The sequence below is a fragment of the Panthera uncia genome (assembly GCF_023721935.1).
Source record: "Panthera uncia isolate 11264 chromosome B2 unlocalized genomic scaffold, Puncia_PCG_1.0 HiC_scaffold_24, whole genome shotgun sequence".
NCBI lineage: Eukaryota > Metazoa > Chordata > Mammalia > Carnivora > Felidae > Panthera > Panthera uncia.
Window position 1 is genome coordinate 495,724 of NW_026057580.1, and position 17,223 is coordinate 512,946.

Genomic DNA, 17,223 nt, shown 5'->3' on the forward strand with positions numbered 1-17,223 from the left:
CCCCCCGCCATTCCAGGAACCAACCAGGGTGTGCCCGGTTGTGGTCTGACCTAAAGGCGGGAACCAATCAAGTTCTGCTGAGTGGTTTGAAAAAAAGGCGGGAACCAATCAAGTTCTGGTGAGTGTTCAAATTTAAATGTCAACCAATAACAGCTCTGTAACCGCAAAAAATCCCTAACTTGTTTGTGCCTGTCTATAAAAGAAGCTGTAAGATCCTCCTCAGGGCCTCTTAGCGTCACCGGCAACGAGTGCCTGGAGGACCGGGTTCGAACCTGCAATAAACGACCCTTGCCGCTTGGCTTTGACTCTGGACTCTGGTGGTTTGTTTTCGGGGGGGTCTCTCGAATCGGGGCATATCATGAGCAACAAATTCTTCAAAGCCATTATTTCTTCAAATATTATCTTTCTTGCATTCTGTCTATTCTCTCCTTCTGGTACTCCTGTTTGACTTGCTTTTCTATTATCTATTAATCTTTTTCATTTTTCTACGCTTTTAACTGTCTATCCTGCATTCTGGGTATATCTTCTGTGTGCAACCTCTCCCTTCAGCTCTGTCTAATCTGATATTGAACTATCTACTGAGTGTTTATTTTCAACAATTTCATGTGTCATTCCTAAAAATTATATTTAATTCATTCCAAACATTCCTGTCATTAAAAAAAATTTTTTTTTGTTTAATGTTTATTTATTTTTGAGAGAGAGAAAGAGACAGAGCGCGAGCAGGGGAGGGGCAGAGAGAGAGGGAGACAGAATTTGAAGCAGGCTTCAGGCTCTGAGCTGTCAGTACAGAGCCCAATGTGAGGCTCAAAATCATGAACTGTGAGATCATGACCTGAGCCGAAGTCAGACACTCAACTGACTGAGCCACCCAGGCGCCCCATCAAAGATTCCTGTTCTTCTTTCATAATATCTTGTTACTTATTTGTATAAGTGGTTCTAAATCTTTGCCTTATATCTTTAATACTATTTTATTTTATCTTATTTTATTTTTTATTCATTTTTTTGAGAGACAGAGAGAGAGTGAGCGGGGGAGGGTCAGAGAGAGACATACACACACACAGAATCCAAACCAGGCTCCCGGTTCTCAGCTATCAGCACAGAGCCCGATGTGGGGCTCAAACTCACAAACCATGAGATCATGACATGGGCTGCTTAACCAACTGAGCCACCCAGGCACCTCTATCTTTAATACTTTTAAATATTTATATTCAGTAGTGCTTATTAGATTGTTGTACTTGTGAAGATCTTGGGAATCTAATCTTACTCTTTGTGTGTGTGTTAATCATTTAAATGATTATTTTCTTTCTGCCTTGTAATTATGAATTTTGAGATCATCTTCATTTAACATTAGCTGTAGGCAACTTGAGTGGCCTGTGTTGAGAGCATGTACCTTCAAAGTAGTTTTCCATTTGCCTCTGCAAGGCCAAGCATTTTTGAAGCATCATACACTCAGGACCAGGCACTCTGGGAGGATCAAACACATAGAACCAATTTTCATGTCAGTTTCTTGGCTTCTGGTTCCTTAATAACACAAATTGAATTGTGTGGCATTGTCCCTGTTTATAAACTTTTTAAAGTTTATTTTTATTTCTTTTGAGGGGGGAGCAGCAGAGAGGGGGGAGAAAGAGAATCCAAAGCAGGCTCTGCGCTGTCAGCACAGAGCCTGATGTGGGGCTCAAATTCATGAACTGTGAGAACGTGACCTGAGCTGAAGTTAAGAGTCAGATGCTTAACCAACTGAGCCACCCAGGTGCCCTTGTTTATAAATTTTTAAGGGAGAATAATATTTTTTCCTACTCACAGTCAAGGTAAAAGTTTCCTTGTCATTTCCTCTCAGCAAGTCAGTGAGTGTTTTTCTAGTCTATCCTTTCTAGTCTATACTTTCCTTTGAAAGCCCTGGCTTTATGTGGGGATCACAGTTTTAATTCATGTTTCTTGTATCCACGGTCTTGTCTTACATTCTTATGTGGGCATTAAAACGTCCAGTTAGGGGCGTGTTTCTCTGAGAGTGGGTGAAGATGATGCTAAAAACAGGAATATCATTTGAAAGTTTGTACAGCAAGAAATTAGATCACCCCATCTTCCACCCTGGAAGAAGACTGGAGGCTTTTCCTCTAGAGAGACTGCACCTGAGGTCTTTGGACTGCGCAACACCAGGCACAGCTAAGGACAGGGACATTGTGCTAAATGCTAGGGCATTAATTCAAAGTCTATATACTGAACAGACTCATTCCAGTGCATTCCCCATCTTGGCTCTGAGAACACCAGTGGCTGGCTTATAACTCCCAGGCAGGAGTTTGAGAGCATCCAGAGGGACTGACCAGCCCAAAAGAAAGAAAGTCTATCAGAGGGGTGGGACTCTATATTAGATTGCTTGGGTGGCTTAAATACCAGAAATTTATTTTCTCATAGTTCTAGAGTCTGGAAGTCTAAGACAAAAGTGCCAGCAGGGTTGGTTTCTGGTGAAACTTCTCTTCTTGGCTTCCAGATGGCTACCTTCTCACTATGGCTTTTCTTCTTTGTATCACAAAAACAGGTCTCTGGTGTCTCTTCCTCAGTACTATTGGATTATGGTCCCATTCTTATGACCTCATTTAACCTTGATTACCTCAAGGACCCCACCCCCCAATACAGTCACTTCAACTTGGGGATTAGGGCTTCAACTCATGAATTTGGGGAGAGGGACCCAAGAGACCCCAACAAAATGATGCACTTGGGCTACCTCACCCTTGTATGAAAAGCTTCCAATCATCTTTTTAGTGACACATTCTTAAATATGAGCAGACAAGCAATTGTATAGAGATATTTGAGCAAAATCTATAAAAGAGAGACTAAAATATAAGAAAGATGAGGAAACAAGTCAGAGAGTTGGAAAAAGCCTTTTTAAATGTTATTGGGATTCTTGGGAATAAGAGAAGATTTTGCACTCATTAAAGAATAGGAGACTGGGGTGGAGAAACATTCAAGAACAAAAAAGTGCTCTTAGATACTTAAAATGTAAAATCTCTGAATAAAAAAAAAAACCCTGAATAGTAGGAGTTCTAGAAAGAACAACAACAAAAATGGATGAGTATAAATTATCAAGGAAATTTTTCAAGAAAACTTGTAAGAATGGAAATATATGAGATCCTAGACTGAGGAAGCCCAGCCACAGAGCCGAAATTTGAACTCTCCAAGGCCAAGGCTCATGTTCTTTCCAAGCTATGTTGCTTCCTCCATGGACCCATTTCTAGGGAAATACATTTATTAGTTTTTTTTTCATAATTAAAATAAACAAACTCATGCACAGTGGGTCAAAACCCAGTCTCCTTTTTCCTTGACAGACCTTAAAATAATTAATCGACCCTTCTTAAAGGCCATGAGTAAAAGATTGAGAACTTTTGTCCTTGAATTACTTCAACACATTGAACTGAGATCTTCCTCTCTTAGGAGGGTCATACCAGGATGGGTCCATCTATGATTACGACTGTGGTTACATGCTCTGCTTTTCTTGGGGACAAGGTTATCCACTTCCCTCTTTCATACTGAGATAACTGACGGTGATAACAGCCAATTGCAACTTTTTTTTTTCTCGCTTGTGGTGTTGAGAGTGGGTTTCCTCCAGCCTCTAAAAAAATGTTATAAAGCAGCCAGTATGTAAAGAGTCCTCAGGCAATAAAAAAGTAAACATACAAGTATGTTATATAAAGAGACAAATAAATACAGATTTTGAAGAATATTTCATTTTTCCTGTATTTATTGTCACTGATGTAAATTATCTCTTGGGAATGGAACACTAGGCGTCTTGTGGTTTTCTGCTCCCTGAAGTCAGCTTATCAAGGCCATCTTTTTTTTCCAGATATGGGAAGGATGGCATACTGTGAGGCGCAATTGTCCAGCTAGCACATTCCACCCCTTCCAATTATTATTTCATTGGGTGTAGTGAGGTGTGTGACAAAGACTGTGTCCTTGACCTACCTCTAGTCAGGCTACTCTGAGTCCTCTTTTTGACCAGGCCTTGGGATCTGTTCTTGGCCTGCTTATTCTAGCTTAGAAAGAATCATGCTGAGTCCGTTTAGCAGAAAAATTTCCACCTTTGGTCTGGTCATCTTGATATTTGATCAAGATACTTGTGTACTAACCCTTTATCTGATATGTCATTTGCAAATATCTTCTCCCATTCTGTTGGTTGCCTTTTAGTTTTGCTGATTGTTTCCTTCGCTGTGCAGAAGGTTTTTATTCTGATGAGGTCCCAGTAGTTCATTTTTGCTTTTGTTTCCCTTGCCTCCGGAGACATGTTGAGTAAGAAGTTGCTGCGGCCAAGATCAAAGAGGTTTTTGGCTGCTTTCTCCTCGAGGGTTTTGATGGCTTCCTGTCTTACATTTAGGTCTTTCATCCATTTTGAGTTTACTTTTGTGTATGCTGTAAGAAAGTGGTCCAGGTTCATTCTTCTGCATGTCGCTGTCCAGTTTTCCCAGCACCACTTACTGAAGAGACTGTCTTTATTCCATTGGATATTGTTTCCTGCTTTGTCAGAGATTAGTTGCCCATATGTTTGTGGGTCCATTTCTGGGTTCTCTATTCTGTTCCATTGATCTGAGTGTCTGTTCTTATGCCAATACCATACTGTCTTGATGATTACAGCTTTGTAGCATAACTTGAAGTCTGGGATTGTGATGCCTTCTGCTTTGGTTTTCTTTTTCAAGATTTCTTTGGCTATTTGGGGTCTTTTCTGGTTCCGTACAAATTTTAAGATTATTTGTTCTAGCTCTGTGAAGAATGCTGCTGTTACTTTGATAGGGATTGCATTGAATATGTAGATTGCTTTGAGTAGTATCAACTTTTTAACAATATTTGTTCTTCCTATCCAGGAGCATGGAATCTTTTTCCATTTTTTTTGTGTCTTCTTCAATTTCTTTCATAAGTTTTCTATAGTTTTCCAGTGTAGAGATTTTTCACCTCTTTGGTTAGATTTATTCCTAAGTATTTTATGGGTTTTCGAGCAACTGTAAATGGGATCGATTCCTTGATTTCTCCTTCTGTTACTTCATTGTTGGTGTATAGGAATGCAACCAATTTCTGTGCATTGAGTTTATCTCCTGGAACTTTGCTGAATTCATGAATCAATTCAAGCAGTTTTTTGGTGGAATCTTTTGGGTTTTCTATATAGAGTATCATGTCATCTGCAAAGAGTGAAAGTTTGACCTCCGCCTGGCCGATTTGGATGCCTTTTATTTCTTCACGTTGTCTGATTGCAGAGGCTAAGACTTCCAATACTATGTTGAATAACAGTGGCAAGAGTGGACATCCCTGTCTTGTTCATGACCTTAGGGGGAAAGCTCTCAGTTTTTCCCTATTGAGGATGATATTAGCATTGGGTCGTTCATTTATGGCTTTTATGATCTTGAGGTATGATCCTTCTATCCGTACTTTCTTGAGGGTTTTCATCAAGAAAGGATGCTGTATTTTGTCAAATGCTTTCTCTGCATCTATTGAAAGGATTGTATGGTTCTTGTCCTTTCTTTTATTGATGTGATGAATCACATTAATTGTTTTGCAGATATTGAACCAGCCCTGCATCCCAGGTATAAATCCTGCTTGGTCGTGGTGAATAATTTTTTAATGTATAGTTGGATCCGGTTGGCTAATATCTTGTTGAGGATTTTTGCATCCATGTTCATCAGGGACATTGGTCTAAAGTTCTCCTTTTTAGTGTTGTCTCTGTCTGGTTTTGGAATCAAGGTAATGCTGGCTTCATAGAAAGAGTTTGGAAGTTTTCCTTCCATTTCTATTTTTTGGAACAGTTTCAAGAGAATAGGTGTTAACTCTTCCTTAAATGTTTGGTAGAATTCTCCTGGAAAGCCATCTGGCCCTGGACTCTTGTTTTTTTGGCAGATTTTTGATTACTAATTCGATTTCCTTACTGGCTATAGGTCTGTTAAAATTTTCTATTTCTTCCTGTTTCAGTTTTGGTAGTGCATATGTTTCTAGGAATTTGTCCATTTCTTCCAGATTACCCATTTTATTAGCATATAATTGCTCATAATATTCTCTTATTATTGTTTTTATTTCTGTTGTGTTGGTTGTGATCTCTCCTCTTTCATTCTTGATTTTATTTATTTGGGTCCTTTCCTTTTTCTTTGTGATCAAACTGATCAATTTTGTTAATTCTTTCAAAGAACCAGCTTCTGGTTTCATTGATCTGTTCCACTGTGTTTTTGCTTTCGATAGCATTAATTTCTGCTCTAATATTTATTATTTCCTGTCTTCTGCTGGTTTGGGGTTTTATTTGCTGTACTTTTTCCAGCTCCTTAAGGCGTAAGGTTAGGTTGTGTATCTGAGATCTTTCTTCCTTCTTTAGGAAGGCCTGGATTGCTATATACTTTTTCTTATGACCATCTTTGCTGCGTCCCAGCAGTTTTGGGTTGTGGTGTTATCATTTTCATTGACTTCCATATACTTTTTAATTTCCTCTTTAACTGCTTGGTGAGCCCATTCATTCTTTAGTAGGATGTTCTTCAGTCTCCAAATATTTGTTACCTTTCCAAATTTTTTCTTGTGGTTGATTTCAAGTTTCATAGCATTGTGGTCTGAAAATATGCACGGTATGATCTCGATCTTTTTGTACTTACTTAGGGCTGATTTGTGTCCTAGTATGTGGTCTATTCTGGAGAACGTTGCATGTGCACTGGAGAAGAATGAATATGCTGCTGCTTTAGGATGAAATGTTCTGAATATATCTGTTAAGTCCATCTGGTCCAGTGTGTCATTCAAAGCCATTGTTTCCTTGTTGATTTTTTGATTAGATGATCTGTTCATTGCTGTGAGTGGGGTGTTGAAGTCTCTTACTATTATGGTATTACTATCGATGAGTTTCTTTATGTTTGTGATTAATTGATTTATATATTTGGGTGCTTTCACATTTGGCACATAAATGTTTACAATTGTTAGGTCTTCTTGGTGGATGTTTACAATTGTTAGGTCTTCTTGTAAACATAAATGTTTACAATTGTTAGGTCCCCTTGATTATGATATAATGCCCTTCTGCATCTCTTGATACAGTCTTTATTTTAAAGTCTAGATTGTCTGATGTAAGTATGACTACTCTGCCTTTCTTTTGTTGACCATTAGAATGATGGATGGTTCTCCATCCCCTTACTTTCAATCTGAAGGTGTCTTTAGGTCTAAAGTGGGTCTCTTGTAAGAAGCAGATAGATGGATCTTGTTTTCTTATCCATTCTGTTACCCTATGTCTTTTGATTGGAGCATTGAGTCCATTGACATTTAGAGTGAGTACTGAAAGACATGAATTTATTGCCATTATGATGCTTGTAGAGTTGGAATTTCTGGTGGTGTTCTCTGGTCCTTTCTAATATATATATATTATATATATTATATATAATATAATATATTATTATTATATTATAATATAATATAATTCTCTGGGAAACTCTTTATCTCTCCTTCTATTTTGAATGACAGCCTTGCTGGATAAAGAATTCTTGGCTGCATATTTTTCTTTTTTTTTTAATTTTTAAAATTTTTATTTTTGAGAGAGAGTGTGAGTGGGGTAGGCGCAAAGAGAGAGGGAGACACAAAATCTGAAGCAGGCTCCAGGCTCTGAGCTTTCAGCACAGAGCCCGATGTGGGGCTTGAACTCACGAACTGCAAGATCAGGACCTGAGCCGAAGTCAGATGCCCAACCGACTGAGCCACCCAAGCGCTCCCCCTTTTAAAAAAATTTTTTTTTAAAAATCTTTGGCTGCATATTTTTCTGATTCAGCACCCTGTATATATCCTGCCACTCCTTTCTGGCCTGCCAATTTCTGTGGCTAGGTCTACTGCAAACCTGATCTGTCTTTCCTTGTATGTTAGGGACTTTTTTTTCCCTTGCTGCTTTCATGATTCTCTCCTTGCCCGAGTATTTTGTGAATTTGACTATGATATGCCTTGTTGATGGTCGGTTTTTGTTTAATCTAATGGGGGTCCTCTGTGCTTCCTGGATTTTGTTGTCTGTGTCTTTCCCCAGGTTAGGAAAGTTTTCTGCTATGATTTGCTCACATAACACTTCTACCCCTATTTCTCTCTCTTCCTCTTCTGGGACCCCTATGATACTGATGTTATTCCTTTTTAATGAGTCACTGATTTCTCTAATTCTTAAATCGTGCTCTTTTGCCTTAATCTCCCTCTTTTTTCTGCTTTATTATTCTCTATAAGTTTGTCCTCTATGTCGCTGATTCTCTGTTCTGCCTCATCCATCCTTGCCACCACTGTATCCATCCGTGATTGCAGCTCGGTTATAGCATTTTTAATTTCATTCTGGCTATTTTTTACTTCTTTTATCTCTGCAGAAAAGGATTCTAATCTATTTTTGACTCCAGCTAGTATTCTTATTATCGTGATTCTAAATTCTGGTTCAGACATCTTTCTTGTATCTGTGTTGCTTAAATCCCTGGCTGTCATTTCTTCGTGCTCTTTATTTTGGGGTGAATTCCGTCGTTTTGCCATTTTGAAGGGAGAAAAAGAATTAATGAGATAGAAAAATTGAAATTAAAAAATATTAAAATTAAAAATTAAAAACACACCCCCACACACAAATCGAATAGATGATGCTAGATCCTAGGTGTGTTTTGGTCTGGGTGTTGAAAATGGTTTGACAGGGGCGCCTGGGTGGCGCAGTCGGTTAAGCGTCCGACTTCAGCCAGGTCACGATCTCGCGGTCCGTGAGTTCGAGCCCCGCGTCAGGCTCTGGGCTGATGGCTCGGAGCCCGGAGCCTGTTTCCGATTCTGTGTCTCCCTCTCTCTCTGCCCCTCCCCCGTTCATGCTCTGTCTCTCTCTGTCCCAAAAATAAATAAAAAAAGTGTTGAAAAATTAAAAAAAAAAAAAAAAAAAAAGAAAATGGTTTGACAGATTAGAGAAAAAAAAGGCGGGGGAAGGAAATCATTTGAGAATTTGAAAAAATGAATACACTGAAGTAGACTAAAATGAGATGACGGGGGTAAAATAGAATTTGAAAAAACATACACAAAAGTAAAGAATATAGTAGAAAAAAATTAAAGAAAAATATTTTTGATAAAAATAAAAAAATAAATATGAGTTTTTTTCTTTTTCTGTATTTAAGGAAAAAGAAAAGAAATGAAAAAAGTAAAAAGATTAAAAAAAGAAATCGTTTGAAAATTTGAAAAAGTGAATACACTGTAGTAGACTAAAATAAAATGATGGAAGGAAAATAGAATTTGAAAAAATTTACATAAAAGCAAAAAATATAGTAAAAGATTAAATACAAATATTTTTAATAGAAATTGAAAGTAAAAATGAAGTTTTTCTCTTTCTGCATTCAAGAAAAAGAAAAGAAACGAATCAAGAAAAAGAAAAGAAACAAAAAAGAAAAAAGAAAAGGAAAGAAAAAAGAAAAGGAAAGAAAAAAAGAAATTGAAAATTTGAAAAGGTGAATACACTGAAGTAGACTAAAATAACATGATGGAAGTGAAATAGAATTTGAAAAAATTTACACAAAAGTAAAAAATACAGTCATAAAAATTAAAGAAAAATATTTTTAATAAAAATTGAAAATAAAAATAAATTTTTTCTCTTTCTGTATTCAAGAAAAAGAAAGAGTGTAAAAGAGAAAAAAAGAAAGAAAGTTGAATAGATGAACCTGCTAACAGATTGAAGTAGGACTGAAATTGCTTCCTTTTCCCCTAGAAGTCGGTCTATGTAGCGCTTTATAGTCCATAAACTAAGCTGGCAGCGAGACTTCTGTTCTTGAAGAGCGAAGTTGGCCCAGTTGGGCGGGGCTCAGTGTAACAGCTCCGCTCTCCACTAGATGGCGCTGCTAGCCTACTGGGGTGGATTGTTGCGGCGCTCGTAGGTGCGTATGCGCATGTGCAGGAGGGGGAAAATGGCGACACCCAGCTACCCAGTCTGTTCTCCCAGATCAGCAATCGAGCACCTACCCTCTGTCTTCAGCTCTTGTCCACTCGCTGCTTTTTCACTCTCCATGACCAGGCCCCAGGCAGTACCTCTCCCGAATTTTGTCTCAGATGCGGCTGTTTTCCCTGGCCCCTTACTTCCGAAGGACTGTGGCTTTGACCCATTCCACCCCTCTACAGGAGGGTCTCACCGAGCAATGGCCAAATGAGCAATGGCCTAATGTCGTCTGCACCGAGGAACGCTTCCTGGACCCTGCTGCCACTGGTGCCTTGAGACTGTGGCCAGGTGCCAGCCTGCCCCAGAAAAAGTTCGTGAGACAGTGTAGCAGCAGCATTTCAGGGATTATGGAAAATCACAACACACATCTGGCACCCGGCTTCACCCTTAACGACCTTGTTCCAGCACCAGCGAATGTGGCCATTCTCTGGGGTCTACTGGGGCCAGGTTGCCTCAAGCTTCTACCAAATGTCCTTGCAGCAGTGGAACCGCTTTTCCCCGTGTGGCCCAAGAACCTCCCAGACCCCACTCTGTTCCTGGGGATTCGCCCTTCCCACCAGAGCACCGCCAGGTATCGAGCTGCAGAGTTGCAGCCCTTGCGCTCCCCTTGTTTACAGTCTTAATGGAATTTAAGCCCTCTCCTTCCTCCTTTCTCCTTTGTCCCTTTTTAGTTTAGTCCCTGCGGCTGTTTCCAATTTTCCACTTTCTCTCCAGCTGCTTTTGGGGAGGGGTGCTTTTCCTGTATTCTCCCCTCCTCCCCAGTCTCCATCCTCTCTCTGCCCGCAAAAGCTGTTCCCTACCTTCCACGGCCTCTCGCTCCCCAAATTCACCTCTCCGTGCCGTGTACCTGCTGAATTCTGTGGTTCAGGTTGTGCGGATTGCTGTGTTACTCCTCCAGTTTTCTGGGTGTGTAGGATGGTTTAGTGTTGGTCTGGCTGTATTTCATGGACGTGAGACACACAAAAAACTTCCATGCTCTTATGCCATCTTGGCTCCTCCCCCTGGTCTGCAATTTTAAAAGTATGATAGGATTGGGGTACCTGGGTGGCTCAGTCAGTTAAGCATCCGACTTTTGCTCAGGTTGTAATTTCAGGGCTTGTGGGTTTGAGCCCTGCACTGTGCTCTCTGCTGTTAGTGCAGAGCCTGCTTTGGATCCTCTGTCTCCCTCTCTCTCTGCCTCTCCCCTGCACATTCTCTCTCTCTCAAAAATAAACGTTAAAAAATAATAATAAAAATATGAAGGTGTTTAGTAATGAAAAGTAAGTCAATCTCCTACCCCTTCCATTAGCCATCAAGTTCCCTCTCCTGGAGGCAATTACTGTTTCATTTTGTTGTGTGTCCTTCTAGAGTTTCTGTACAAGTATTTTTTTGTTCCTATACCAATGGTAGCATACATGCACATTTTCTGTATTTTTCTTTTTCATTTGGGAAATTCCTCCACATGTATATTGAGTTGCTTCATTTAAAATTTTTTTAAAAATGTTTATTTAATTTTGAGAGAGAGAGAGCATGAGAGAGGGAGGGGAAGAGAGAGGGGGAGACACAGAATCCGAAGCAGGCTCCAGGCTCCAAGCTGTCAGCACAGAGCCCGACGGGAGGCTCGAAATCACAAACTGTGAGATCATGACCTGAGCCAAAGTTGGACGCTTAACCAACTGGGCCACCCAGGAGCCCAGGAGTTGCTTCATTTTAAAAAATAGGCTACCTAGTATTCTGGTGGCTATATGTTTTATTTATTTAACGATCCCTTACTGATGACACTTAAATCATTTCCAATCTTTTGTACTTACAGACAATACTGCAATAGATAACTTGTAAAAATGTCCTTATGCACATGCATGAGCATATCTGTGGGATAGATAAATTCTCAGAGCTGGAATCCTTCAATTACAGGATAAGAGTTTTTTAATTTTTAATTTTTGCCAAAATTAGTCATGCGCAAATTTCAGTTAGAGACTTACAGGGTTCTACAAAGTTTGTTAAAAAACAAAAACAAAAACAAAAAACCCGGAGTGTTGATGAAGGCAGATGGGTGGGGGATGGGCTAAATGAGTGATGGGTATTAAAGAGAGCACTTGTGATGAGCACTGGGTGTCATATGTAAGCGATGAATCACTAAATTCTACCCCAGAAACTAATATTACACTGTATGTTCACTAACTAGAATTTAAATAAAAATTTGAAAATAAATAAATAGATATTAAAAAAAAAAAAAGAAAGGAAGGAAGGAAGAAGAGAAAAACCAAAGCAGTCCCTATTCTCTTTCCTCCCATTTCTGTCCTCTCAGAGGCAATCACTTTGAATTATTTTAGCTGCTTCCATAGCTCAAAATAGCTTCCCTGTACCGCTTCTTGATTTTTTTTTTTTTCCATTTTAGGTATCATTTATGCACTTCCTGTAATGAAGGATGAGGATTTCATTCTCTTTCAGCCTCTACCCTCACTACATACACACACCCTTCTTATTCTTCCATCCTCCTAATATAGTTATATTGTAATATAGTTATATGACAATGATTTTGTGATATTTCTCTCTAGGAAGAATAGGGAGATAATTCAGTCTTTTCTCAAGCATTGTTAATCACAATTTGTTTTTATTATTGGTAGTGGAAATATATAAAATAAGCAACTTAAAAAATTTGTTTAACATTTATCTATTTTTGAGAGACAGAGAGAGGCAGAGCATGAGCAGGGGAGCAGGGGGAGAGAGGGATAGACACAGAATCTGAAGCAGGCTCCAGGCTCTGAGCTGTCAGCACAGAGGCTGACATGGGGCTCGAACTCACAAACTGAGAGACCATGACTTGAGCCAAAGTTGGATATCCAACCGACTGAGCCACCCAGACACCCCTAAAATGAGCAACTTTACATATACATAGTACTGTTCTGCTACAGGTTTAAGCAGAATTCTGAAGTTTTGTGTGTTTCTCACCAAAAGAGAAAAACCGGACAGTGCACTTATAATTGTATTTGTTGTGTTATCCAGTACATTCCTGATAGGAGAAAACTGAATTGCTGGGAACTAAATCCATCACTTGCAATTTCCTATATCTGATGAATGGAAGAAGGTTTCCACAGACTAGCTCTGGCTCCTTACATTCAGACTTTGTTTCTCCATGCCTGCTCACCTACTTCTGCTGCCAGACACCATAGAACATCTTGTTATAACCTCTGGCGCTTCACCTTTATGTAATGGCCCCAGGTGAGTTAGTGAAGTAGGATGTAGAAATATTCCTGAAGCAATTCCTACTTGGATGGTTGACAATAAGGTAACTTTATACAGATGTGACTGCACACTACATAAATATATCCAACTAAATCCAAACTGAATGGATCTCCAACTTACTTTCTCTTGGTTCTCCGAACTTCAGTGTGTGGAAAAAAAAAATATGACAGAGGGAAAGTTGGATAGGAAAGAGAGAGAATTTTTAACTCATCACAGTTAAAATATCTTACTTTGCAAATTTTACAAAATTCATGATCCTGTGGAGGGTTCCTGAAGCTGAGGCTTCATTAGCTTCATGAGAAATACACTTCTGGCTCTAGGCTAACGTGTCAATTAGCCCATTTTGGAGTAGGTCAGAAAACTCCAGGAGAAATATCTGCAAGATAAAATTTATAGACAACTGGGTGTGCTCAGTATAATGAAAGATTTAACCAATTGGTGGAGACTTGGAAGTTGAATATTCTGATGTGTTCAGGGAAAACGGAAAAAAAGGCAATTATTAACTCCATGGAAAACAAAAAGCTGTTCAGGAAAGTCATCATAACTTACTGCATGGCTCTGCTATAGTTAATTTTTAGCAGCATAATAATGTAAACTCTGAGGAATTGATGGATGGACAGAATGGTGATAAAGTAAGTGTAATAAAATGTTAAGTGTAAGATTTAATGGTAGGTATCAATATAGTGTTTATCGTGAAGTTCTTGTAACTTTTCTATAGGTTTAAATTTTTTTTAATGCTTTATTTATTTTTGAGAAAGAGAGAGACAGAGGGTGAGTGGGGGAGGGGCAGAGAGAGAGGAAGACACAAAGTCTGAAGCAGGCTCCAGACTCTGAGCTGTCAGCACAGTGCTAGATGAGGGGCTTAAACTCACCAACTGCAAGATCATGACCTGAGCCAAAGTCTGACACTTAACCAACTGAGACACCCACGTGTCTTTCCATAGGTTTAAAATTTTTCACAATAAGTTTTTGGGAGGAAAATTATGCAGCTGAAGAGTATAGAGAAAAAAGGTATTAAAGACATGGATCAAGCAGTTAACACAAAAATATTATATTTTTCTGGATTTTGTGATGTTTGTGGCATTTGTCAGCTTTTAAAATTTTATAATTTATTAAGATTTCTTTTTCATTCTACATAAATATTCATTTTCATGTTTAATTTTTGCATCTGTAATTTTATATCTTATTTTCTTAAAGTGGATCCCCTAATTTGTATAAGCTTCAAGCCCCACAAAGCTTGGGCCTACTCCTGCCTAGTACACAGGCAACATTCTGAAATCTCTTTCCACATTCTCTTTGGAATTTCCAATCTCCATGATCCTTAAGATTCCCTTCATCCCTCCTGTGTTGAAGCTCCTATTTACTGGATCCTATGTCTTCTCATCTTCATTCTCGGATTCATTCTCATTTTGGTGGAATTCATATTGCAGTAACTTCCTGGGGAAGGTTGCATGGGAAACAAATTTTTGAAACCTTGCAATTATGGAATCATCTTTATTTTGCTTTCCCACTTGATTGATAGTTTGCCTGAGTATAGAATTCTAGGTTTGAAATAATTTTCCACCAGAATGTTGAAGGCAGTTCCCAATTATCTTCTGTCTTTGTCTTCCAATATTTCTATGGAGAAATCTAAAGCCATTCTGATTTCTAATTATTTATGATATTTTTTCTATCTCTGGAAACTTAGGTGATCTTCTTCTTTTTTTTTTAATGTTTTTTTTTTTTTTAATTTGTTTTGAGAAAGAGAGAGTGCTTGAGCAGGGGAAGGGCAGAGATAAAGGGAGAGGGAGAATCCCAAGCTGACAGCACACAGCCTGACTTGGGACATGATCTCACAAATGGTGAGATCATGAACTGAGCTGAAATCAAGAGCTGGATGCTCAACCAACTGAGCCACCCAGGAGCCACATAAGTGATCTTCTCTTCATGCTTCGAGTTCTAAAATTTTGTGAAGCATGACTTGATGTGGATCAGCTTCCTTTCATTGGTGCTGAGTGCTGAGTGAATCTTTTCAATATGAAAACTCATGTCCTTAAGGTCTGGAAATTTTTAAAGAATTAGTTTTTTAAAAAATATTCTTTCTTATTTTTCTCTTTCCTTTCTTCCTAGAATTCCAGACTGGTCTATTTCTCTTATTTTTTCTGTTCTATTTCCATCTTTGTTTGATTTTTTTTTCCTGGGAAATTTCCCAAACTTTATCTTAAAATTTTTAATGAATTTTTCATTCCTTGTTTCCAGTTTTGATTTCCAGGAACTCAATTTTATTCATTGACTATCCTTTTTGAAACAACATCTAGTTCTTATTTTATGGTTTCGATAGCTTGTCTCTGAGGATATCAATGGTAGGTGTGGTGTGGCATTTTATTGAAGTTTTCTTCCCTCCTCTATAGTTTGTTTTACCCAGGTTTTTTTTTTTTTTTCTGTTAGTTTTGTTCTCTCTTTTTCATATTAGATGCTATAATCTGTGGATGTTGGCATATTTTTAAGAGTGAGAGACTAAAAGGACACCTGAGTGGCTCAGTCATTTGAGTGTCCAACTCTTGATTTTGGCTCAGTTCGTGATCTCACAGTCATGGGATTGAGCACTGTACTGGGCTCCCCCCTTAGTGTGGAGCCTGCTTGAGATTCTCTTTCTCCCTCTCTCTCTCTCGGCCCCTCCCCAGCTTGCACGTGTCCTTGCTCCCTCTTTCTCTCTCAAAATAAATAAACATTTTTTAAAAAGGGGTGAGAGACTAGAAAACTGATGAAATGCTCTGAAACCATGAGTAGGGCATATCAGTTTTGAAGTTTGCTGTTGGGTGAGCTGCCTGGGAGGTTTCACTGGGAAACCTCTGATGTCAATATCTTTTGGTCTTTCCTCCTAGTCTAGTCAGATTTCTCATAGAAGATAATTAGTCTTCTGCCTGGTAAAATAGTCCTATCTTTTCCCACTCTCAGTGGAGTAGTCCAATATGGCACCCACCGTCAGACCTGCAGGAACAAAATTCCCAGATTCCCAAGTTAAGTCAATTAAACAAATTGATCACAGATTGGAAGGGATGGATGTGTTCATTTTTTACTGATGAAAAGGTACTAGTATACTTTTCTTTTTAAGTTTACTTATCTTGAGAGAGAGAGAGAGTGGGAGAGGAGCACAGAGAGGGGGAGAGAGAGAGAATCCCAAGCAGGCTCCTCACTGTCAGTGCAAAGCCCCATGCGGGGCTCCAACTCGTGAACCGTGAGATCATGACCTGCACCAAAGTCCAACACTTAACCGACAGAACCACCCAAGCGTGCCTATCCTTTTTTTTTAAATCATGCCTAATGATCTTAAATCTGTACACACCCATTCATTACTATTGGCATTTGTTTCAGTCCATTCCTTATTGTTCCCAATGGCTACAATAGTTGAATGAATCCTTCCATAGTTGAGCTTACACCCATATGGTCTTCTATTTGCAATACTCATTGAATGTTATTAATTAGGATATGCGACTATTGTCTTGTAGACATCCTATCCTAGCTTGGAAGATTCTTATGTGTTCAGCCTGTCTACAACTGATGGACGAAGAGCCACCTCAGGCTGGCAGTTGTGTTGCTTCCCAGTAGAGGGAATGATCCCATATGTAGTGGGAGCTAATCTTTGACCAACAGGAGCCATAACAAAAAGAAACAGGATCAGAACAGCTATACTAGAAAAGGAAAATTCAATCAAATACCACTTCACGTGATTTGGGGTAACTGAATTTGTGTTTAGGATCTTATTCAGTCTTTCCTGAGCCTCCTTCCTTCTCCCCTTCATGGTTTGAGTCCAAGGAAGTAAGATCATAATGTACCTGCCATTCGGTTAAAAGGAGTTTTCATTTTTCCTTTAATCTTTCTGGCGAACTGTGAAATTATAAGTTCCTGTCTCACTTTACCCAGTAAACTATCATCAGATTGGCCACCTACATTATGTAAAGGCCAAAAGATAGAGGGAAATTTCATTTGAGACTCATATGTTTGGTTGTTATTTTTCCCAATTCATAATTCTTTTGCCACTTTTTGCCCCAATCCGTCACTTGTGCTTTATCAAATCTAAGTTTAAAACTCCTTATTTGTATTTATCA